The sequence below is a fragment of the Myotis myotis genome, unplaced genomic scaffold (genome assembly GCF_014108235.1).
Source record: "Myotis myotis isolate mMyoMyo1 unplaced genomic scaffold, mMyoMyo1.p scaffold_m19_p_19, whole genome shotgun sequence".
Lineage (NCBI taxonomy): Eukaryota > Metazoa > Chordata > Mammalia > Chiroptera > Vespertilionidae > Myotis > Myotis myotis.
In genome coordinates this window covers 30,341,139-30,365,922 of record NW_023416323.1, presented here as the reverse complement: position 1 = coordinate 30,365,922, position 24,784 = coordinate 30,341,139, and the positions used below count along the sequence as shown (strand labels likewise).

Below are 24,784 nucleotides of genomic sequence, written 5' to 3'. Positions count from 1 at the left end.
GTAGGATCTTTCTATGCTCCATGTCGGACCACGTTGCTCCCCCGTTAATCTCTTCAGTGGCCCCAGCTGCCCCCAGGAAGATGCATGTGGCAGGGAAGAAAGGGTAGGAAAGGGCAGGCTAGGCCCAGCAGCCCGATGCTCTCTGCTCCTCTCCTGCTTCTAGAGTCCCAGGGCCCTGACCTGCACAGTTCCCACCACGCCCTCCTAATCTTCCATGCCTTTGCTGGGGCTGTTCCCTCACAACCCTCATCTGTGTGAAGGGATAAGGCCTCAGCAGAGGGGCTTAAGGTTTGGAAGTCACAATGATGATCTCTTCGCCAAACCCCACCAGTCCCCTACTCTATGGCCCCAGGGATGACTAGCGGCCTTGGCTTAAGCAGGCCATTTCTCTCAGGACCGATGGCAGTTTTCATGCATTTATTATGTTTGCAGTCTGCACACCACGAAGGTGACCAGCCCCTCATACCTTCAGCTCTACCCAGCTGGAAACAGGACTGAGGGGAAGGAGGCTCCAGCAGTGCTGGTCTATTTCTTCCGTCAAAACTAAAGGAGGGAGAGCCTTACGTGTGGCCCTGTTGGGTGTCTCTGCAGGATCAGAGGCTCTGCCCACATGGCCAACACCAGCAGCCTTGGAGCTCAGGGAGTAGGGGGTGAAGTGCTCACCCAATCACTTCAACCTCCAGTCCTGGGAAAGTCAAGATCTGAGTTCTAATTCTGTGTCCTCTTGCAGGCACTCAAGTGTTCCATCCCATCACCTGATCCTAGCTGTGTGTTGTGCACATAGTGGGCAGATAATAGGAACCTGGATGACTGTCAAGTGTCAGCCCTGCCCCCAGCACACCTAGAGTCCAGCCAGGGTGGCTTTAGCAACCCAGTTTTCTGGGTACCAGCAGCCTGCTCAAGACCTCAGACTCATTCCCTCCCTCCTTTCCTTTCTCCGTCCCTGTGAGGCGGGGCACAGCAATGAGGCAGTCCATGGCAGCGACGTGAGGGAGACTAGAAATGAGCATCAGACAAGCAGAACTAACATCCATTTCTTGGGGACATCTGAGCAGATGTCACACAGCGCACACCTCGCAGAATGTGCTCTTCCCACCGATGAGGTCACCTGACTCGAGTTTCCCTTTCCTCTCTACCTTTCTCAGCAAGGGTGAATACAAATGATATGCAAACATATTCAAAATATGTAAATGAGCGCTGTCCAGAACCAAGGTCCCTAACCCAGGACAAGTTCCTAGGGAAGTGTACAAAAGACCCAGCGCTATCTCCCTTGTTCTGCTTGTTCTTCCCCCTCAAGTTCCACCAAAGAAGATCCTCACCACTTTCGTCCAGTCCCCTGAAGGTGACATTTGTCACCCACTCTCACTGAGGCCTTAGTGAAGATCCCAATCATCTTCCCCCTCCCTGTGGACTGCCAGCCTCATCCACCTCCTCTTCTGTTCTTCCTTCCAGTCACCATCACCTTGGGCCCTCAAAACTCTCTACCCCCAGCCTGGCAACACCCTCTCCCGCCCCCCAAAAAATTTAATTTGCCAACATTTGGGAGGGGGAAGGTTCTTATAATGGTCTTGCTGTCCTGGTTCCTGGACTGAGGTTCCCCATTTATCGGGGTCTCTGTGTTGCTAGTTTCTGCTTTTATTCCTGAGAATGGCCCAGAAGTTTGAATTATTGATGGATTCGAGAGTAGAATTACCAGGTAAATTTTAAAGCTTCTGATATATATTGCCAAACTGCTCTCTACCCAACTCGTTTGAGAGTGTCTGTTTCATAGCATCCCTACCAGCTCTGGCTTTTAGCATTAAAATAAAATTTAAAAGTTTATTGGGTAACGATATCTGGTTCCATTTTACTGGATACTTAAATTGTATTCCTTCATTTTTGTGAAGTGCTGCCTCGATGCTTTTTTTTACGCATTGTAGAAGTTTGTATTTTCTCCATCTTGGGTGTATCAGACATACCCTCTCTGCGGGCACTGTATTCCACAGGAGGCCTGCTGCGGAATAGGACCGAACTGCCTGCCCGATTGCTGAGCCCAGAGCTGTGTTTTCAGACTTTTAACTAAGCAGCAGAACCTTTTCTGAAGCAATCTCACACAGCACCGCTTAAATAAAACATTATCTAAGGAGCCCCTGTCTTACCTGAGGCCGGGCCGATGGGACCTTCTTTTCCTTCTGTCTGAAGAGTGGACGTCACTGTGGGGTCAGGGACCTGAAAGGAGATGATGAGCGGTTTATAGAGGCGGCTGGAGCTCAACCCGCAGCAGAACAGCCCGGCACAGGTGAGCCGGGTACAATGGCCCAGGGGCCCCGCCCGGGCTGCAGGAGGCACTGCCGCACCCTCCATGTCGCCGAGGAGAGGGTGTGGGCCCCGCTGTCCCCGTGGACTTAGTGCAGCCAGAGAGGGTGGGAAGGGAGGTTTGTGTGACTGACTTGGACAGGTCGGCAGCGGGCGGAAGCCTGTGGGGTGGGGGAGGGGAGAGCCAATTCAGAGCTCCTGCCACGGGGCCTGGGTTTGATCTGATAGGTGAAGCCAGAACAACCAGAGCTCTCCCCAGGGGAGACCTGGGGTGGGGGGAAAGCTGAGCCAGGCCCAGGAGGAGGAACAGTGGTTACCAGGACTGGACAGGGTGGGGTGGGGGAGGAAGCCTGTGGGGAGGAAGAACTAGGGGGGTTTGGCAGCAGATAAGGGAGGGGAAGTACACAGGACTCAGAAGGAGAGGCTCAGCGGAGATCGAGGGGGGTGGCAGGGCAGGCTGCTATCAGCTTCCCGCATCACTCACAAACCCAGTCTGCGATCTCTGCCCAAGTCACTGGTGCCCCACGGGGGGCTCTTAGGCTGGTCCTGTTGTCTGGCCCGCCCCACCCTTCTAGCTGGGTCCCTGGCCCGGCGTGATTTCTGGTCCCACCCCCTGATTCCTGGCCCCAGGCAACCCTCTGAGCTTGCCCTTTGGCTTCAGATAAACAGTGCAGGATCTTTAGCCCAGTCCGAAGTCCAGACCCCAACTTTCCAGCCGATCTTAGCTCCTGGCCCTGATCCCTGGATTCAGGCCCTGGAAGTTGAGCCCCCATCGGGCGGGGGCTCCCGGGCGGCGCTTCTTGGCTCTCCACCTTCTCCAGCCAGTTCTGCTGCCTGCCCAAAGCCCTCTAACCATCCCACACCCCAGGTAGGGAGGCTGTTCCCACCCCAGCTCCCCACTGGACCATTCCCTGTTCTTTATGTAAAGTCACCCAAACTAAGTGTTTCAGAAGAATCTGAAACTGGAGTCCCAGTCCCTCTGCCCCCAAGCCAGAGATGTTTGCAGAATGACTGGAAGGAGTGACTCCTCACTTGGCAAACGGTTGGTGCCCTCCTGATTAGGAATCCATACAGAAAAGCTCCCGTGACACGTGGGTTCCAGTCATGAATGGTGTTGGGCGAGTTATTTAACCTGTGAGTCTCAGATGCCCCCTCCCCTGTAATCCTGGGGGTCACTACAAAGTCTTGAATGGCCACGGCCAGGACCAATGAGCAGGGATGGGTACTTGGTGCTGCCAGAGGAGGGAGGGGAGAGGGAGTCGGAGCTCTGAGGTCCTAGCTCTACCCGAGGTGACCTGTGTTCCCCTACGGGCCCTTGCTTCAGTGTGGGCACCCTGGCTTATTTCCTCCGAGTTAAGCATCTGGTAGGTAGGTGTCTCTCCCACCCACAGCCTGGGAGCCCAGCCTCCTGAGAGGTCAGAGGGTAGCGGCTGTCCTGGCCTCCAGGGGAGGTCCTGTCCCTGTCCCTGTCCCTGTGACATCTGCCAGGGTTGCAACCTGCATGAACCTCTGTCCTTCACCCTCTTGCTGGGCTCACTTGACCTCAGACCACAGGCTGGCAACCCTGGGAAGAGGCAGGCCTCTCCTGAGCCACCCGGCCTGTGCGACCCGGCTCCACTGCCCTCTGCTCACTCCTCTTCTCAATGAGAGTGTGTCAGGGACAGTCCCTCAACTGTCCCCCAAACCAGCCCCTCTAGCTGTCCAGCCTTGCTCCCTTACCAAACCCTTCTGGAAAAAATACCCAGTGTGTTTTTTAAAATTAGAATTAAATGACAGGAACTAACTATTTAGGGAGGGGTTCCTGAGGGGAAATGGAATCTCCACAACCTTAACATTACAGGACATTAAAGTTACATGTCAGGTCGTTGATATTCTGAGCCAGACCTTGTTTTGAGATGTGCTCTCCTCTGTCCTTTCCCAAACTACAGCCTTACCCCCTCTTTGAAAATAAGATCACATCAAGTCAGGGATTAAAATGGGAGAAATTCCACCAGAGCCTCCCTCTGCCAGCCACACGTCTCAGTCCCCTCCCAGGTGAGCAGAATCAGCTCCCGCCACCACCCAGCTCAGCAGCATCATTCAAAACGCACCGGCAGGAACTGGTGAAACAGAAGGACCTTTCATCCCGGGCGCGAGGCCTGCAGTGCGGCTCTCCTACTCTGGAAGCTGGCGGTGCCTGAGCCAGTGGAGTCGGGGCCTCTTGCTTAAGTAGGCAGTGGGAGTGGGGCCGGGAGGCCTGAGGGGGCGGGCACGGAAAGTGGGCCGTGTACCCAGCACAGCAAGGCAGTGTCCATAGAGCCAGCCATGGTCCTACGCACGCGCCTGCCTGCTTGTCCACCAGGGGCCTCCAGCCCACAGGCCCCTAGACCACAGACCAGCACCTGGGCTGACCCCTGATGGACGTGCAGCTCCAAGGGAGTCCATGTCCCCAGACACACAGAGCTTGGTCCACGTTCCTGGATGCCTCTGTCTCTCCCGAGACACCGCCTGGGCAGCAGAAACAGCTGTGGAGTCGGACCGGCCGGCTCCCGAGGCCAGTGAGTCGTGGCCCCCGGCCAGGCATTTCTCCAAGCCTCAGTTACTACTTTCTTGAAATAAGGATAATAACACAGACTTTATGGGGCTGGAAATTATGTTTGCAAAGGGCCTGGCACCTACGAGGATGATTGATCTGCATGGTGGTGCTGGGGCCAGCTGCTTTCAGCAAAGTGCAAGCCCAGAGAGGCTTGGTAACCCTTGCAGTCACACAGCCCTCCAGCTGAGGTCAGGGGCAGACTTCATGCAGATCTGAGACTAGGTTGGGGTGGCAGAAGTCCCTGGAGGTGAGGGTGTGGAGCAGCTGCTGGCACTGGGGAAAGGTCTTGACTGAACTCTGGTGAAGGAGTTGCCCCTTGACCCCCAAAACCAAGGTAAGAGAAGAAGCATGGCTGGACAGGGATGCTCAGGTGGATGTGTGCATTTGGTTACGACCTTAGGTGGGGTGAAGAAATACCCCAGAGTAACTGCTAGGGATTGGCTGGTGAGAGGAGCTCTACCACCAGCACTGCCCCCCCCCCATCCCCCATTCGTATGTTGAAGCCCCAACTCCCAGTGTGGCTATATTTGGAAATGGGGCCTCTAAAAAGCAATTAAGGTTAAATGAGGTCATAAGGGAGGAGCCATGATCTGATAGGATTACTATCCTTATCAGAAAGACATCAGAGAGCCCTTGCTGGTTTGGCTCAGTGGATAGAGCGTCAGCCTGCAGACTGAAGGGTCCCAGGTTCAAATCCGGTCAAGGGCACATGCCCAGGTTGCAGGTTCGATCCCCAGTAGGGGTCGTGCAGGAGGCAGCTGATCAATGATTCTTTCTCATCATTGATGTTTCTATCTCTCCCTCTCCCTTCCTCTCTGAAATCAATCATCAGAGAGCTCACACACCCCTGGAGGAAAGGCCATGTGAAGACTGCAAGCCAGAAAGATTGCACCAGAAACCAAATCGGCCAGAAGCTTGATCTTCGACTTAGAGCCTCCAGAACTGTAAGAAAGTAAATTCCTGTTGTTTAAGCCACCCAGCCTGTGGTTCTCTTTATGGCAGCCCCAGCAGATGAATGCAGATGGATGAGATCGAGGGGGGGCTTGAGGAGCATGGAAAGGACCAGGAATGAATTGAGAGGTTTCCAGCTCAGGCAACTGTATGGGCACGGAAGTTGCTCACTAACCAGGGGTGAGGTGAGGGAAGGCAGGTGTTGAGGGATATTTGCATAAGATGTGACCACGTGACCGTGGGATATTCAGGCCTAGAACTCAGAGAACTGGGCTGGATCAGGATTTGGAAATTATTAGAGTGAAGGTGAAGTCTTCGGAGTGATTACATTTCAGATCACGTATTATTCTTTCTTTTTCAATTGGTTCATTCTAATTCCAGTGTCATGCTATATCAGCTTTTGTCTTTTACATTTTTATAAAAAGTCAGACATTCTCCTTTGTTTTTAAAAAGTATAACTGCACAAATTCGCCCCAATTTTTAAATGACTTAGTTTTCTTCTACTTGTTCAGAGCAAGTCTTGTTTAGGAGCATAACTGATATGTGGTTAGAATTGCACATTTTTTCCTGAGGTTCATCTTATCTTCACTATTTATGATGCCAATTCTCTTGTCATTTTATCCAATTTCAAAATAATGCCCTAGCCGGGTGCTCAGGGGTTAGAGCACCAGCCCGTGGACTAAGGGTCACGGGTTCCCTTCTGGTCAAGTGTAAATACCTCGGTTACAGGCTCACCCCCAGCAATCAATTGATGTGTCTCTCTCACATCGATGTTTCTCTCTCTCTGTCTCTCCCCCTTCCTTCCACTCTCTTTAAAAATCAATGGAAAAAATATCCTCGGGTGGGTGATAATTAACAAAAACCCAAAATAACAAATCTCCCTTTACTTTAGCTTCCAGATAATTTATCATTCAAAAATTTAGCAAATGCTTACTTCTTTCCCTTAGAGTTAAACTTGAAAGGTACCATGTGTTTAGTTCTAGGATGAGCTATTTTTTCATCTCTGAAAACTTTTCTGGTATTATTTCTTTCCTGATGTTTCCCTTATCATATGCCTCATTCCATTTATTTCTCTCTCCTATTTTAGGGCTGTGATACCATTTCCCATTTCCAAATCAGTTATTTGAACCTCATTTTGTTTTCTTTTTCTGGTTTGATGTTTTATTTTATCCTCAACATCACGGATTTCTTCGTTCTGTTGTTTTAGTTATGCCAACTACTACTTCCAGATGTCTTAAAATTCTTTTATAGTTTTACCAGTGTTCTGATATGTTTCTGTTAGTGATATTAGGTTATTTATTTATTTCAAAGTAGTTATCTCCCAGTTCATCTTATTTGTTCCTAAGGCTTTTAAGATTCCATCATTAAAAACAATTGACATTTATTGAGGGCCTGCTGTGTGCAGATACTGCTGTTCAGTACTTGCAGCAGCCTGCTTCCCTTCTAAGTTTACCGTAGCAGAATTCTTCAGTTAGAGCTGCTTTGAGGGAGGTTCTGAGTAACTAAGATCTGGTCCATCTTTTGCAAAAAAAAAAAAAGATTTAAGATGATGAAATTGTGTTCTATGTACAACATAATGGGACTTTTTCTTTTTTTAAAGCCGTGAGAAAATGATGACTAAGGGAAAATAAAGATAGAAAAACATGAGGCAGCCAAGCAAATCTGAAGAGAGTGAGTGAGGGGAAGTTCTCTTTATCTGATGTGGCCTCAGGTGGTGTCTTTATGACCCAGGCTTGTCCTTGGACTTTTGTTGGTGGTGTCAAAATGACCCTTTGTTTTAAGTTATTACTTGAATGGCTACAGCACAGCAGGGCTCCCTCCCCCCAGCCCTGTGCAAGCCTCCTGTGTGGGAAACACTTTCCCCCCCTCCCAACTGGGATGAAATTGAAAATTAACAGAGGCAACTGGAGAGAAACGGTGTGACGATGTGACGGTGTGACAGTGTGACGGTAGACATGGGCCGGCGGCATGTAAACGGTGGGACAGTTGCCTCCTGCTTGCCTTCCAGAAGTTGGTATTGACTGAGCAGCTGATTAGCCAGGTCTTTCCTGGGCTCTGAATCAGAGAGGTTCCCTGCTTTTCGGTGGTGAAAGGAAGGCTTCCCGGGCGCTCTGTTCCCACAGAGATCCAGAGTGGCCTCATTTCACACCTCTCGGGAAACAACCTCCCCAGTGACAGATTGATTGCTGTATGGGTGGTTACCAAAAAGGAATCTATTTTATTAGCTGTTTGTCTTGCAAAGTGAAATGGGTTTTTAACTTTATCAAAATGTCATCATCCCGGGGTTTAAGAACATGCCCTCTGGCTGTGAGGAAGATCCGAAGATCCCACAGGTAAAGAGTCCTGTCAGGGTCCCCCAGGGAGCCCCAGGCTCTCTCGGGGGCGGGGAGGGCACTGAAGGGACTTCACCAAACCTCATCCTGGAGTCTGAATTGTCTTTTTTTTTTTTAATTCATCAAGAAAAAAAATCTAGACATTCATATACACGAGAGACTGTAGGTAACTTTGCTTTTCTGCTTGAGGAAGAAATAGAAACCATTCAATTTACTCATTCTTTATAGGTTAAAAACAAGGAACTACATTAAGCAATTAAAAAGTATTTGGTGTCGTATTGTTGGCAATAAAAGAAAGAAGAGAGAGAGCCTGAAAGTGGCAGGGGGAGGTTGGAGGTGGAGCTGGTTCCCTGGGCCCAGCTGACCAGCCTGCCCTCCCTGCTCTGTCTTTGGCCCCTCCCTCACCCTCACCCCGTCTTATCCAGAATGAAGGCCAATCCTCGCAGCTCTGCATCCATTTCTAGTCCCTGCTCCCCTCTTGCCTGGCCTCATCTCTTCCTGCATGGTTGCCGTCACCAGGCCTGCATCTGAGCGCTTCCATCACACTCCATGTCAGGCCCGTGATTCCCACACGAGCAGCTCTGAGTTCATTCCGCCCTGGTCCAGCACCTCCAGACCTCCCTTGGAGCACAGAACAGATCTTCCCACCTATCTGGCATGGGGGCCCTTGGAGATGGGGCCCTGCCCTCCTCAGCCTCAATTCTGCCTTTCCCTTCCTCCTACTCATTCGTTCTGACAGCCCAACCTGTAGCGCTCACTTTCCTGGAACATGCCATGCTCTTTCACGCCTCCATGCCTTTGCACATGCTGTCCCCTGACTCTGGAACACCCTTCCCGGTCGGTCCACTTGGCACCCATCCTCCGAGGCTCAGTTCTACAGCTCTCACCCCTCCCCTCGATCGCCCACCCACTGGGCTTTGTACCAGCAGCCTAGAGCCCCCTGGGTGTGTGTGTGTGGGAGGGGGGGGAGTGACGTCCAAGAGGCGAGCAGGTGCCTGGAGCATGCAGGGCTGTGACCACATGGACCCCGTGATAAAGTCACAGCTGTAGACGCCCGTTCTCAAGGAGGGCAGGCAGAGGAGAAAAGGGGTCAAGGGTAGAACCTTGGGGTCATCCCACTTTGGGCTTGGTGTGGAAAGAGGAGCCAAAAGGAGCCCTTGGGAGAAGGTGGAAGAATGCAGAAAAGGTGGCTAAAATATAGCCCTGTTTTTATTTCATTCTCAGACAACCTTCATTTCTTTTTCACTTAGAATAGCTGGAAAAGGAGGGCTGCATGTGGCAGTCCCGGGAATGAGAAAACCATGTGTCAAAGCTGTTGCTGAGTCCCTCACCCTATTTTTACCTTCCTCACACTACCTCTTTGAGGCCCGAGGGGGGAGCCTGGCCTGAGGTGGCCTGAGGTGGCCTGCGCCGGCGTCTCTGAGGCAGATGTGGCCAGCCAGCGCCTCCTTCCCCAGAACCCACCGAAAAGCTGCTTATTCACTTCTCTTGACCAGAAATAAATGCATTAGACACATGTTCTCAGGCAATCTTGAGGGACGTGAACACAAAATTACCCCACAAATTACTTGTGTTTCCTTTCCTCAGTTCAAAGTTGGGCTTTTTTGTTCACATTAGTTACATTAACATTGGGCAGTAATTAGTGTTCTTAAAATAGAATGCCCATATTACCAAGTTTAGAAAGAAAAACCACCTAGGAATGAAAACATGCGCACACATGTGAAATGCCGTTCCATTAGCCACAGACTCCGTTATGAGCCCTGGTGGGCGCCTGTCCGTGGGGTTTGCGGCCGAGCACACTGTGGCAGACCGTGTCTGCGGTCGCTGTGCATGCTGTTCCCGGCTCCGGGTCAAGGAAGCCTTTGACATCGTGGCCAGGAGCTCTGGGGGTTCGCCAACCTCTAATTACATTTCTGTTTTTAAATATTGATAAACAGTCCCTCTGTTGACTCAGACGTTTTTAAACACTAAGCCTGTAGTTGTTGGCTCTGAACAAAGAGAGCAGATCCTTCGGGCTCCTCAGGCCCGCAGAGCCCCTCCCCGTGCCTCACAGCTCTCGGACTGTCACTCAAACACCGAAGGAATAAACTGTCCCTCCGGGTCACTTCAGGATTCAGAGTCAGGCCTGGCTCGGCTGCAGGCTGGGGCCCTGCTGGCCTCTGCTACCACCAGGGCTCCTACTCTGGGTTCAGGGTGGAGGTGCGAGATGAGGCAGGAGGGACCACTGCCCGGTGGCACCTCCGGCCACCTCCTTGCTTCATTTGTGAATGTTAGTCCCTGGTGTCCACCCCACCCCCAGCACCGATGCTACCTGGGAGGGAGGGGAATGGGACTGGAGTCCCTTCTAGCGCCATGGGGTCCCATCTTGGGGACTCTGACATAGACGGATCCTCCAGGTCCAGGCTCCCCCAGAGCCAGCTGACTGCAATGTGAGGGCGTGGTGGCCCCCATTCTTCTTAGGGGACTTGGAGCCAAATCAGCTGTTTCTTGTTTTGTTTTGTTTGTTTTTTATATTTTTATTGATTTCAGAGAGGGAGAGAGATAGAAACATCAGCAATGAGAGAGAATCTTCAATCGCCTGCCTCCTGCATACCCCCTCCTGGGGATCAAGCCCACAACCCGGGCATGTGCCCTGACCAGGAATCAAACCGTGACCTCCTGCTTCAACCACTGAGCCACACCCACTGGGCCCAGTCAGCTGTTTTTTTGTCCTGACTGCCAGGTTGCCTGTCCTCTTTCATTGGAAGATTCAGCCAGTGGCCAAGTATCAGCATTGCTTCTGTAGTGACCATGGCCAGAGCGGAGCACCTCGTTACAAGTGGGTGTGTCAGTGACGTCCATGATGCTCTGAAGCCCCTGGCTCCATGGGGCTAAGGCCAAGTTCCTGATGTCATCACACCTCCCCACTTACACCACAGCAGTGCCTCTACTAGTGTCTTCACCATTTTATCGATGAGGAAACTGAGGCCCAGAGAGGAAAAGCTTACAGCCCAAGATCACAGTGGAGGAGCTGGGATTTGAACCCAGGTCCATCTGACTCTGAAACAAGAGCTCTTCTCAATCCACCCTGCCACAGAGCCTCTTGGTCCCACTTCCTGCCTTCCGCAAGTGGCCACTGGAAGGAGGCCACCCTCAGATACATGCATCAGGGGTGATGTGGTCCTGGGTGAGGGTCAAGGGCTCTGTTGAGGTACCAGAAATCATGGTGCTTTTTGTCTAGTCCTATGTAGCTCTGCTGGGGTGTCCCCCCTTAGTTGGGGACCTTGATGACAGGACCCATTTGGGCTCTAACTTTAAGAGGTAATTATGGGTCAGCTTGGGGACCATCAGGCCCTTCTGCTATATCCCAGGAAATGGACCTAACCCTATTAGATGGTAAATCAGATATAATCAGCTCTTAATTCAATATGGTGGCTTCAAGTACCATTTATCAAGATACAGAAGCTGGTCCAATGAGTTAGAAAACAGTGGCAGTTGGAATAGGCTCAGACAAAAATCAACCTGCACTTTCTGACATTAAAAAAAAAGAATTGGGCCCTGGCCGGTTTGGCTCAGTGGATAGAGCATCAGCCTGCAGACTGAAGGGTCCCAGGTTCGATTCTGGTCAAGGGCATGTACCTTGGTTGCGGGCACATCCCCAGTAGGGGGTGTGCAGGAGACAGCTGATCCATGTTTCTCTCTCATTGATGTTCCTAACTCTCTGTCCCTCTCCCTTCCTCTCTGTAAAAAATCAATAAAATATATAGTTTTTAAAAAATTAGTGGAAGAGGCAAAGGTTTTCAGTACCATATTGTAGGTACACACACTCTTGTGCTTCAAGAACAGATGGGGGCACCTTTCAGACTGGCCGTGTGCACACCTACAGCCTCACCCTGTCATGGTCACATCCTCCAAATCCTGACAAAGGTGCCTAGATACCGCAACGCTGCCCTGTTCAAAGTGAAGCTGGGAGATTCAGGGCTGGCCATTCCTGCCCTTCTGTGCCTGAGGGTGTAAGACTCTTAGCTCCTGTACAGGCTCAGTTCAGAGTGGGGAAGAATTTCTCTTCTGACTGGTGGTTTGGGAGTCACATAGGCCAAATAATCAGGTTACTGGGTGCTGGTGACTGGATCTGTTACTTTTGGATTGGATTGAAGTTTCTATCCCCTCCTTCTTCCACTGCCAGCCTAGCTGACCAACAGTGATCCCCGGCCCACAGTAGACACTTCTCTGCAAACTCACCAAGGCCACTAGGAGCCAACACCGTTCCAGAGATCCCCTTAGCTTCAGGAGCCTGCCTCGTCGACTTGCCTGTGAGCTCCTCCGACACCTCTTCTCCGGCACCAGGGCTGGCTGGCGACCTTCCTCTGACCCGGAAAACAAAAGTACTTTGTGGGGCTGCATCCGGTGCTAAGATGATTCTGGCATGCACATCTGTCATAACCTGAGGACAAGCTTCGGGCCAGAATCATGATTCAGGCAGGCGTTTCGTCTTGGCACCGGCTGCAGGAGCCCCGCAGAGTGGGGCCCCCTGAGGTCAGTGCCAGCAGTGGACGCGCGAGCACGCACGCTCGTGGTGAAGGTGTGGGGCTTCCTCCCAGTGGTCTGGCTATTACGGAGCACAGTGGGGAGTGACTGAGTGTTTAAGGCACTGGCTGGTCAGAGCCTTTCTTCATTGGACGCTGGCATCTCAGTCGGGAATGCAACCCCCAGCTGGAATGCATCTCCCCTGGGAAGTCCATGTGCTGAATTAGGAGGCTTCCAGGAAGATGCTGAGAAAGGCGAGAATGGCTCATCAGGACTGAGAGGAGCTCTGCTGACTTGCTGGCGAGGAGGCTTTGTTCTGTAATGATGATGAGCTAGTTTTCCCTCTTGAGGCCGGAGAGTGGATTTGTAGACGCTGTATCAGGGTGCAGTACACCAAGTGCCATGCCCCTCCCACCCCAGGTCCTTTCTTTCTGTAGTTTTCTGCCCTCGAATGCCCACGTGGCTCACTTCTTCACTCTCTTCACATCCCTGCTTAAATGTCACCTCCTTGGAATAGCCTGTGTCACTCTGTACAGAATAACATTCCCTTCCATCAGCCTCTCTCCTTATCCTGCTCCATTTTTCTTTCTAAAACATCACCACTGAACACATTATGCATTTCCATCCTGTCCTTCGGCCTGCACTGGAAGGCACAGCCCCATGAAGGCAGGGGTTATGTCTGTTTTGCTCACAGTTGGATCTGTGACACTTAGAACAGCACCTGGCTCATAGCAGAGACCAGTGCAAATTTGTTGCAGGTGGGAACTGAGCTCCGGGTAAACAAAAGTGCCCTGGCCTCACCTCTACCTCTGTCTTCATTTACGCCTGAAAACGCGAAGACCAAGCCACTGCCCTGGAGGGATGCTATTTCTTGGTGTCAGGAAGGCTGGTTGAATCCGTTAAATACCAAACATGAGCTCTCAACATCCAGGATTTTTAAGTCTTTTCTTCGAATCATTATTCGTGATCATGGGAGCTGGAAGCATTTTGGAAGTGGATTTGGTGTGATTAATTTCTTTCCAAGCCTAATTCTTTACGGAAAACAAACATTTGAAATGAATGGACTTGCCGATGTTTGATGGTTTGCATGATAATTTACTCCAACTCCTTTAAAAACCAGGGCTGGGCTGGTTTGAAATCCTTCACCCCATCTTCCTGTCACGAAGAGAAGGCCCCCCTTCTCTGTGACAGCACTTACGGAGTGCCTGTGGCTAGAGGGGTGACACAGGAGGCAGAGGGCCGGGAAGGGCTGTCGGAAAGCCCGTGCAATTAATTTGCAGGCAGCACCAGTCCTTCCTGGCGAGGCCGCAGCACCTCACCTGGTTTCCGCTTTCTCCTGGAATCCCCGTGACCACAGCTTAGCAAAGGCAAGGGCGAGGGTGCAGGGCGTGGGGTAGCGGAGGTTCTGGCAAGGAACCGGCAGGAGCAGGACTGCAGGGACAATCCAGGGTCCCCTCAGGGAGGAGGACGGGAGTCACCCGTGCCCCTGCCCCCCCGCCCCCCCCGTCATGTTTGCAGCCCTGCCCAGTATAGAATCTGGTGTCACAACAGCCCGAGACACTGTTTCCAAGAATATAACGTAGAAAAGAAAGCTTTCCACAGGAAATGGACGGGTGCTAGTACTTGGCAGGGCCACTCCAGTGACCTGGACAGTGTGCGGGAGACCTCATCCTTGGCAGCAGCAGAAGTGGGGCAGCCCTGAGCATCCCGTTACCCTAGTCATGTGTCCAGACTTCAGGGCCCCGCGGCCACGCTGGGGCAGAAGCTGGCTCTCACCCTGATACTGGCAACTCTCAGAGTGTGGGGTTTTCCTCCGGGTTTGATGTTTAACTTTGGAGATTTATCTTTTGTGGCATCTGTAGCGTTTGGGTGAAGACCTATTTCTAAGGCACTACCAGTGGGTGGGGACTGCAGGGTTTCTTTCCCACGGCAGGTGTTCGGGCGAGGTTCTGGGTCGCAGCCTCGGGACGCACGGCCGCCCCGCATCTTCCGCCCCGCTGGCCTGGGCTGCACGGTGCCCGTGGCCCTGCCGCCGCCTGGCCAGGTGTCGCTCACGGCCGCGAGGCACAGAATCATTCTGTCTGCGAGGCCTTATGACTGAACTGAGCTGCACGCAGATGAAAATGGTGACTTGGGGTAAAGCGTGTGGCCTGAAAGCCCTTTTCCGCTTTCAGAACCGTAAGTACACATGGCACGGGCCCTGGAGAATGCCAGCTCAGCCGCACGATGGCACCCCCCCTCCCCCAAGGCACAGCCCTTCCATGTGAAACCCCCGCGTCACCCCCCTCCTCGGAGAGGACAATTCAGAGGCTGACACGGATGCCTGAGCCTCTCCCCGCTGGGCCCCACCCTGAGAGTGGAAATCAGAGTCACCTCTCTCTCCGCCCAGCACTTAACAACTAATACCGGGAGTACGACCTTCACAGCGACACAGTGCCCTGTGCCTTGCCTCACCAGGCCTCAACCCTGAGGCTCCAAAAGGGCCTGAGAAGACCCAGCAGTCACAGCTCCTGCCCTTGCCCAGCAGCCGGGCTGGGATTCGAAGTCTCTTGGGTCTGACGCTAGAGCCCATGGAGCCTGTTGGATGATTCATTTCTTATTCTCTACCCAGAGACAATGAGGCGTAAACCAGAATAAAAGGGGGCTATTATGATATCACTATTTGCCGTTTATCTAAATTAGATAATAAATCATGGAGCTGCTTGAAACAATATACATGTCAACCTCCTAACATCTAGTTATCACTTAGTGCCATTTGATGGTGCCTCTGGTATAATTAACACTTTCGTCTGGAAAACATGATATTTCTGTGAAATGGAGAAGTGAATGAGAAAATAAATCTAACCCACCCTCCTCTTCCTGGAGGACAGGGCAGCAGACCCTGGTGTCAGTCAGCTGGGATAGCTTGGCCTGGGGGAGGATGAGCAAGCCCTCCCAGCCCTCTCCCTGCCAGGACTGTGCCCTGGGCAGGGGGAAGCCTGTCGCCACGGTAGCAGCAGGCCCAGCTGAGAGATGCTCACCAGCCCTAAATAACTTTGTGCCCATTCATCAGCCTCAGCATAATTGGGCATCTGCCACTGGCATCTCCAGATGTTTGCCTGTATCAGACGTCGATGCGGTTCAGTGTTTTCATTGAGAGCCTCGTAAAAAGCTCTAGCTGGTTGGGGACGCTTATTGTTCATTTTATTTGAGTTCCTTATCATGTGCAAAATGTTCCAGGCACCATTAGGAGACACAAAAGACTCAGAAAACACAGTTTCAGGGGGCGGAAGCTCACTGTAGCGTGGAGGAGACACGGGCCACGCCGACATTTACAAACATTTGCTGCACACAATCAGCTGGTAGGAATGAAAGGTGCTCAGGGCAGAACATCAGGGCGTGGGGGCAGGTGGTGGAGGCTGAGGATTTAAGGCTCGCCGGAGGGCAGCCTCTAAAATCAGATGGGTGTTCCAGGCTGTTTGCTCATTAATATGGTCTTCAGATTCATTCTCAGGGAGATCGGGGTGTGGGGCCCAGAAAAGGATCAAGAAAGATTAAAGGGGACATTTGAAGTGCTGGTTCAGGCACATTATAATTATTGCTGAGCCATAACTGTAGCTTGGAAAGATGCATTGATTCACACATAGGTTGCTCGGGGCATTAAAAGGAAAATAAAACGTCGGCAATGAGAACTGTCCCATCCATTTACCAAATTCACGTCTGAGGCAGTATCATGGAAACGCAGAAAACCCTGCTCTTGGCATAAATTAAAGAAAGCCATCTTCCTTGGACAAGGGTAATTTAAATGATCAATAATCTCTTTTGAAAGGATGCTCTGAGAGGACTCCTTTTAAAAATTGACTTCATTTATTCTCCTCCCCTTATCAAAAAATACTTGTGAAGGTTTATAACAAAAGATATGACAGTGATGTATTACAGTAAAATAGAATTGGGAAATGAGAACCCAGTAAAAAAAGAGAATACACATTTTCTAATTAGAATAGCTTTTGTGACCAAGCTCTGAATTTAGGTCTGCGCTTCCTGTAACCCCAGGTGAAAAGGGAAACAGAGTAACACAGGTTCAGCTACTGAAGTGGACATAGGATACCGATTCGTGAGTATTTGTGGTTTTATAAAAGCAAGGGAGGCGGAGGAAGCTTCTGGGGAAGTGGGGGAGACGTTTTCAGAAGATCTAGAAAAGGAAGAGGTGGATTTTGGAATTTTTTTGCGAGAGGCTAGGTTTGGGTGACAATGACAGACACATCCACTAAAACCGGGTGAAACCGGGGTGGCTCCCGTCCCATCGGATTACTGCTGAGTGAATCACTTCCCGTGGCCAGCAAGCCAAGGCCGCGGACCAGGACCCCGGTGTCCAGCGTCCCCGGGCGTTCTAGTCCTCTGGTCTGCCTAGGCCGTGCCGGGTCCATTTTGCACAAAAAGAACTCAGCCGTAGCTCTGTCTCCCCTGGGTTGAGAAGTCAGGAGAGTAGGGACAGATTCTCGGCATCTCTGGTGCCTGCCTGCTGCTAGAGCCACGCAGTGAGTGTGGGGAGATAATAACCCACAAGCTAACAAGGGGGGAAATAGCCACAAAGTGACAAATACCGCTCGCGACAGTGGGAGCCTTTCCGGAGCTCTGGATGACAAGAACCAAATCTGCCAGGTTTTTTGGTGGAGAGTCGCTGGACGGACCTGCCCAGGGGCCGTGGGCAGTTATGAAGCATTGGGTGGATAAATCCAGTTTTAACGCTGGGCTTCTTTTTAGAGGGACCTGTCATGGCCCTTCGGATGGAGTGCCCATCGGGGGCCTTGTCAGCTGTCCTGCGGGTGGGAGGTGGGCCCTGTGCGGTGGTGGGGAAGGAGGGATGGTGGTGGTGGGGGGGGACCCGCAGTGAGAAAGCTGACCTGTCCCCGCAGCAGGCTTCAGGGTGGGGTTGGAGCAGGCACTGTGTTTTCCCAGCCGGTTTGCAGCTGCCTTTTGTCCTCAGTCAGTGCAGGTTCCTGTGCTTCTCTAAAGACCCTTTGTGTTTCATTCAGCATTTGCTGGCTCTCTAGAGGGATCGTTTGCCTGCAGAGAATGCCTTTCCTGAGAAATGGAGCCCTGGGCCCAGGTGGGCAGCGTCTCAGGGAGGCTCCTGAGGTCGGGGAGCCTGGGGGTTGGGTGCAGTGAGGGCAGAGGGCCGTCAAGCCGCCAGGAGGAGGGATGCATTTGCGAACAAGACATCACCGATGGCCAAGGTAGGGCCCTGTGGGTCCCTATGTCTGGCCCGAGCTGGGTCTGTGTTGGGGCAGTTGTGTCCGACGTGAGGATAGCGCACATGGCAGCAGCTCTCACGCCTGGTGAGAGGCTTTGGGTCGGTCAGGTTTCCTCCCTGCACCTTGGTTTTCTTCATCTCCCGAATAAGCGTTTGAGCAGTTCCTCAGTGGCACCAGGTCTCGGGGTCCTGAGGTAAAGTGCACACAGTTCTGCCCCGTGCCTGGCGCAGAGCTAACGGAGGCGGTGGTGGTGATTACCGTGGTTAATATCGTGCCCTGGAGGCCGAGGGGCCCACCAGCTCCCTCTCCCACCTTGACACAGATTTTACACCCACAGGAGAGGGGCTGAGCTTAGTCCCCCAGTCGAGCAAGCCTCATGGCCTCCCTGACGCTGTGTGAGAAGTGGGGCGTTCAGGCGAGGCCTGCCTGTCCCCTGAGGACTGTGAGAATCAAGGCTGAGAAGGCCCCGAAGAGGCCGCCAAGCGCCCAACTCAGCTTCACGAGGACCAACAACAGTACTCAGAGGGCCCTCAGCACAGCACCCGACGACAGCTGCCAAGTCCTACAAGTGGCCAAACCACCAAACACCAAACACACATAAAGGTTAAGATCAGGAAAGCAGAGCTGGAATCCAAAAGTAAACAGAAAGCAGCTCTGAGCAGCCGAAGGCGGCCACAGCACCCCCGATTCCAGCATGCTTTGTTTTGTAAGGAGAGACTCGAAGCCCTCACTCAGAGCCAACGTTCATTTAACACACGGTTCTGACAAACGTTGTAACTTGGTTTCAATAAAATAAAAACCAAACCAAGAGAAAAAGCACAAGGTAAGCGTCTCTGCAAATCTCAAATGTGTGAGATCATCACGGTGAGAAATTGGCCTGGGCACGCTCCGGATTCCCACTCAAGACTGATACTGCATGATTGCCATATTTCTGTAAATAGGAGCCCCCAGCTAGGAAGACAGGGTGAAATAGTATTCCGTCCATGTTGCTTAAGAAGGCATGTAGGATACATGTCAGGAGGTTGTGCTTTGGAAAGTTTCAGCTCATGAAGAGGGAACAGAACCATGTTTATTGAGCACCGACTATGTACTCACTTTTTTTTTTTTTTTTTTAGAGAGAGGAAGGGAGAGATAGAAACAGCAATGATGAGAGAGAATCATTGATCGGCTGCCTCCTGCATGCCCCCCACTGGGAATCAAGCCAGAAACCCAGGCATGTGCCCTGACTGGGAATTGAATCGTGACCTCCTGGTCCATAGGTCGAAGCTCAACCACTGAACCACACCAGCTGGGCTGTGGATGCTTTTTTCATGTCACCCTCTGCTTCCTTCCAGTTCTGGGCGGAGTACTTGTGTGCAATGCCTGCTCTCTGAGAACAGGTGGACCCACTGGGCTCAGCTCAGGTGATGCCCTGGAACAGTGGTTCTCAACCTTGGCTGCACATGAGAATCACCTGGGAATCTTTTTTAAAATCCTGATTTCTGGGCCTCCTCCTCCGGAAATTCTGTTTCTTTGTTATGGGGTGGGGCCACAACATTAGTAACAAAGAAACAGAATTTGCGGAGGAGGAGGCCCAGAAATCAGGATTTTAAAAAGATTCCCAGGTGATTCTAATGTGCAGCCAAGGTTGAGAACCACTGCCCTGGAAGGTGGTGGTGACGCTCTCACTGTCCCATCAGCTCCCTGTGGGGCCGCTCGTTCCTGTGCTGGCCTTTGAAGTTTGGGTAACTCTGAGGGCCGGGTGGGGCTACTCTCCCCACTCCTGAATCCAGGATGAAGCCCCGTCCTTGTGGGTAGACCTTGGGCAGAGGAGTCCTTGCAGCCGGAAGATAAACAGCTGCGAGAGCCCATCCCACGGGGTAGTTTTGTGAGCCCTTCTTCCAGGGAAAGTTACTCCTGGTGACAGGCTGTTTTTCATTCTTTAATCATTAAGAAAAATACATCCATTTCAGCTCATTCAAAACAGTGGAAAACCATTGAGGTTTTTCCTGTGTAAAGGTCAAACTATAAAAAGATAAGTGGACCCAGAGAAATCCAGGCTAGTCATGAACATGTGGCAGGATATATAATGGATCCCAAAACAGGATTTATTCCTTCTTTGGAAACAGCTCATAATAACCCCCTCTCTTCTCCCCAGTGTGTGTTCAATTCCTGTTTTTAGGTTCAATGGGTTGCGCGTGGGCTGTGCAGACCGGGTCCGGATCAGAACCTCTGAGCGGCTGCTGCACAGCAAGCGTGGGACCAGAACAGGTACCCTCACTTTCCTGAGCCTCAGTTCCCTGTCCTGCAAAACCGACGACCCCTCCGCCTCCCACACCGAGAACCTCCCCCACCATCCCGTCCGTGACTTCCACCTGAGAGGCGGGCAGCTGAGGCCTGGCTTGACCGGCTGGCTATGCTGGCTCTGAGGAGTGCCCACCAGACCTCGGCCCGGAGACAGGTCCCCTGCTCTGGCCTCTTTCCCCACCTCCGGCCGCTGGACGTCCCGGCCCCTGGCTGATAAGGCTCTGCTGTGCGTGGACTTGGGTGACCTGTGAGGTCCTTGCAGCTGGGAGATAAACAAGTAGCTGCGACGTCCCCATCACGAGGACGTTTTTTAAAAGGTACTTGGTAATATAACTGTTTTTGTGAGGCTGAGCGAGTAATGGGGGGATGATAGAGTAGTTTGAAAGCACAGCCTGGACAGTAAAATCCTCGCTTCTCTCTTTATTAAGAGCTTGGAGAAAATCTTTTAAGAGTGTCTTTGGGAAGATAAGGAACAGCTGTGTCCCCTCTTTAGCCAATGGAGGCTCCATCTCTGCTCAGTTTTGTGAGGCCCAGCCTGTCTCTCTCACCTCAGCCCGCCCACTGGTGGACAGAGGAGGGGATCTGGGAGGTGGTCAGGTTTCCTGGTGGCCGTCCCGGGGCCTGGAGGCTGGCATTTGTTTCCTGATTCGTGTCCAAGTCAGAACAGAAGAAATGGCATGTACAACACTCTGTAGGGGGGAGCACCGGCGCCTGGGTCTGGTCAACAGAGGGGGCATGAGGGGGGCTGGCAGCAGTCACATCTCATTTGAGTTCCACAAATGTCACACGGGCTGCATCAGGGCAGGGCTTAGAGGCAGCAGGGCCGGGTCAGAGGTTGCCTTGGTTACTCAGGGACATGGTGGCAGGGATGCAGGAGATAAAGACTCTGGTACCACATGGAGGTTCAGGGAGAAGTGGGCCTGGGCATTTGGGCAGATGGTGAGGTTTGAATTTGAAATGAGATGGGGGAGGGGGGGGATTTAGGCATCTATGGTGAATCAGACTGGGACGAGTAGCAACTGCGGTGCCTGAGGGACATTCAGGTGGACCTGCCCATGAGACCATGGGACATAAAAGGGCACAGTTAGGGAGAGAATCAAGCCCGAGATAGAAATGTGCATGCCTGTGTGCTGGCCGGTAACTGAAGCCAAAAAATGGACAAGGTCCCACAGGGTGACACAGGGCCAGGGCCAGGAAGAAGCTCCAGGAGTCTCTGACATTCAAGTTTGAGGAAACAGACTCCATGGAGAAGCCTAAGGAGCCAGCAGAGAGGTGACCGGGAGAGCATGGGGTCAGGGGGACCCCGAGAGGAGAGTGTGCAGGGGTGGAGGCAGCAGGGAGTAGTCCCTAGAGCAGTGATGGCGAACCTATGACACGTGTCACCTCTGACACGCGAACTCATTTTTTTGGTTGATTTTTCTTTGTTAAATGGCATTTAAATATATAAAATAAATATCAAAAATATTTCTTTGTTTTACTATGGTTGCAAATATCAAAAATTTTCTATATGTGACACGGCACCAGAGTTAAGTTAGGGTTTTTCAAAATGCTGACACGCCGAGCTCAAAAGGTTCGCCATCACTGGCCTAGAGGCTGGGCTCACAGCTGGGCGAACCTGCGAGTGGCTGAGAGGGAGAGGCTGCCGGCCAGGCTGTGGCTTCAGCCAGCTCCGCAGGTTTGCGGATGGTTTGTTTCTCTGGATGGAAGGTTCAAAGTGGGCTTCTCGGGGTTTCCAGGAGATCTATCTATAGAAACTACCTTACTCCTTAGAATTCCTCCCTGCTCGGGTAACCTGAAAAGTGTAACCGCGGCTGTTGTGTTTATATTATTTTAGTCTTGACTTTAAAACGTATTTATAGCAGACCCTGATTTTAAATATCAACATGAAACTCTGTTTTGCTGTCCTTTGTACGTACTCTTCAGATGACGAGCCTAATGTAAAAGATCTATAAATTACCTAGGTAATTTGGGGAGTCTACCTCTTCAGCTTTTTTCCTTTTTTAGGTCACAGAGATCTGTCTCAGCCTATTAGGTGTTTAATGTGACACGCTCTGCTTCACGAAGTAAAAGAGAAAGGGGAGCTTTGGGCTCAGATACAGCAGCGTTCCCCCCAAATGTATCCAACAGCCTGATTTAGTATTAAAGCTCTGAAATGATTGATTATCCATTAGGGTAGCTATTTAAAGAGTTCATTGCATCAGATTCAAACTGACAACATCTGCGCAGCGAAGGCAGCTAGGCGAGGTCAGGCAGAACCAAGTGGGATCTGAATGGAGCTGTGGATTCTGCCTTCCGTGAGGCTCCGAGACCAGACCTCCATTAAGAAAGTAACAGGGTTGCTGTCGCCACTGTGCCTGGTGAGCAGGCATGTGCCGGTTGCTTCCTGCTGGCCTCAGGTCGGGAAGGATACCTCGCTGTGAATGAAAACACTCCCGGACACAGCTCAGAGCCAGCCCTTCCCTCTGCTCTGTGCTTCCTATCTTCCTGTGTCCCCCTGTCCCCTGCCAGCCCCTTCCCATCTCTCTCTCCCTGAGGCCTCAGACCCTGAGCTGTCCCAAGCCCACACTCCCTGTTCCCTCTTCCCTCCACAAGTCATTGCAACCCCTCCTGACCTCATCCAGCATGTCACTGACAAACTGCAAAGTCCCAGTCTAAGCCCATTGTTGTCTTCTCCTCAACCTGGCAGGTTTCCTCTGAATGGCACCACCCAACTCATCCCCTTCCCCGCCCCCCTCCCCATTCTGCCTCCTTGTATGCTTAGCAAACAGTTTATCTTGGCAGGTTTACCAGGAAGCAATAATACTGCTAAAGCCAGGCGCTTGCTGGACTTTCACTTCTGTAGGTAGGTGTGCCTTAGGTGGGCAACTGCTGCAATTGTTCTATTGTTCTGCTCAGACCTTTAAGTTTCTAGGCCGAAGTTATTGCTGCCCATGCTCAAAAGAGCAGAGCTTTGGGGCTTTGGGCCCTGTCTACCTGGTGTGTCAGAGCACAGGCAATGCTCTATTCCAGGGGCACCTGGGCTGGTCCTAGGGCCTACTGTCCAAGCCAGGAAGGAAGCCTGTGTCCTTGGAGCATGCCACAGTCCCCACAAAAGCTCCACGGCTGGAAAGCTGCCTGTGGATTTCTGGGACACTCATTCACAAATGCCGCTCATTCACAAACACCGCACCCAAAAGCTCTTTGTAATGGCTGCCCAAACCTCGATTCAGGGCTGGTACATTCATCCCTTAGGTACGACCTCGCAGCTGTGTCCCACCCTGAGAATTGTCCTCAGCAGAGGCAAACTGCCTCCCTCAAGGTTAAGCCCCTCCTAGAGGTTGGCCTGTGACCAATGACTGGCTGATGGGCAGGGGCCAGCAAGGCCAGGCCCCTTAGCTTCATTTGGGACCACTCCGAGGGGCCATCTCAGCTCCCACGATCCCTGATGAACACTAAAGCCTCAGGTTCAACCACAATCTGGGTCAGTTTCTCCCTCGTCCTGATCCTGTCTTCTCCACCTCCTGTACTCACCATCAAACCTGCATACAACTTGGGGAACCCAGGGCTGCCATGACAGCTGAGAGAGGGTGGGCTGGCCCGCAGCTCCTGGCCCCTTCCACAGCCACCCTGGCAGTGCTGCTGGGATTGCTGAGACGCTGCGATTTTTCTATTGTTCTGCGCAGGCCTCCCTAAGAGGTCACTTGGGAGGCATTTGTTTGGTTTTTGGACTTGAACTTAGGAAAAACTGTGCTTCTTTGGGCCTTTAGTCCGTGTTTGATTTGTGTTTATGCTACCAATACTAACAACTGGGGAAGAGATTGGGCTTTCTTTGCTTTGGCTACTAGGAAGCTCAGAGCCCAGTCTGTGGCCCATGTGTTGCAAGACATCTGACACCTTCTGAGCTCCCTTCACATGCCTCCTCACTGTTATTATTTGTGTTGTTTTGCTGTATCACACAGCTTCCCCTGAGCTGCCGCAAAGTCTGTTTGAAATGAAGTGGGGATATAAATAAATGAGCACATACATATTGCCATAGAGGTGTCCTATCAGACAGACCTAGATGCCGGTTACCAGCTCTGGGAAGTTTGCCAAGTCGCACTTTCTCTAAACCATAGTTTCTTCAGCCAAGGAATAGGTCTTGACACCTACATCACAGAATTATTTTGAAGGTATATGCAATAGGCACGTGTCTGGCAGGCATCAAGTGCCCACTAAATGGTAGACTTTAATAACAAAAATTTTTAATATTTTTTAATTGATTTCAGAGAGGAAAGGAGGGGGAGAGAGAGATAGAAACATCAGTGGTGAAAGAGAACCATTGATTGGCTGCCTCCTGCACGCCCCCTACCGGGGATCGAGCCCACAACCCTTGCATATGCCCTTGACCGGAATCAAACCCGGGACTCTTCAGTCCGTGGGCCAATGCTCTATCCACTGGGCCAAACCAGCCAGGGCTAATAACAGTTTTTTATAAGCGCATGTTGCTCCGTGGAAGAACATACTCTTGCGTTGGGTCGGATCTCCCTCCTTCCTTCTGTCTTGTGCTGGCTGTCAGTCAAGATGCATTCTGGCCTGTTGGGTTTTGCTTTCTTGTGGGAGAAAGATGCCCACCCACGCACCCACCC

General features: G+C 51.8%; 1 protein-coding gene across 2 annotated transcripts in view; it reads right to left on the bottom strand.

Annotated features, from left to right (window-relative positions):
• SMPD3 (sphingomyelin phosphodiesterase 3) overlaps positions 1-24,784 on the bottom strand; it is a 77,431-nt gene that overhangs the window by 24,321 nt on the left and 28,326 nt on the right. For both annotated transcript variants that reach the window (XM_036346562.1, XM_036346563.1), the window contains exon 2: positions 2,139-2,208. The gene's annotated coding sequence lies outside the window, so the exon portion shown is untranslated. The remainder of the gene's footprint in view (positions 1-2,138; positions 2,209-24,784) is intronic.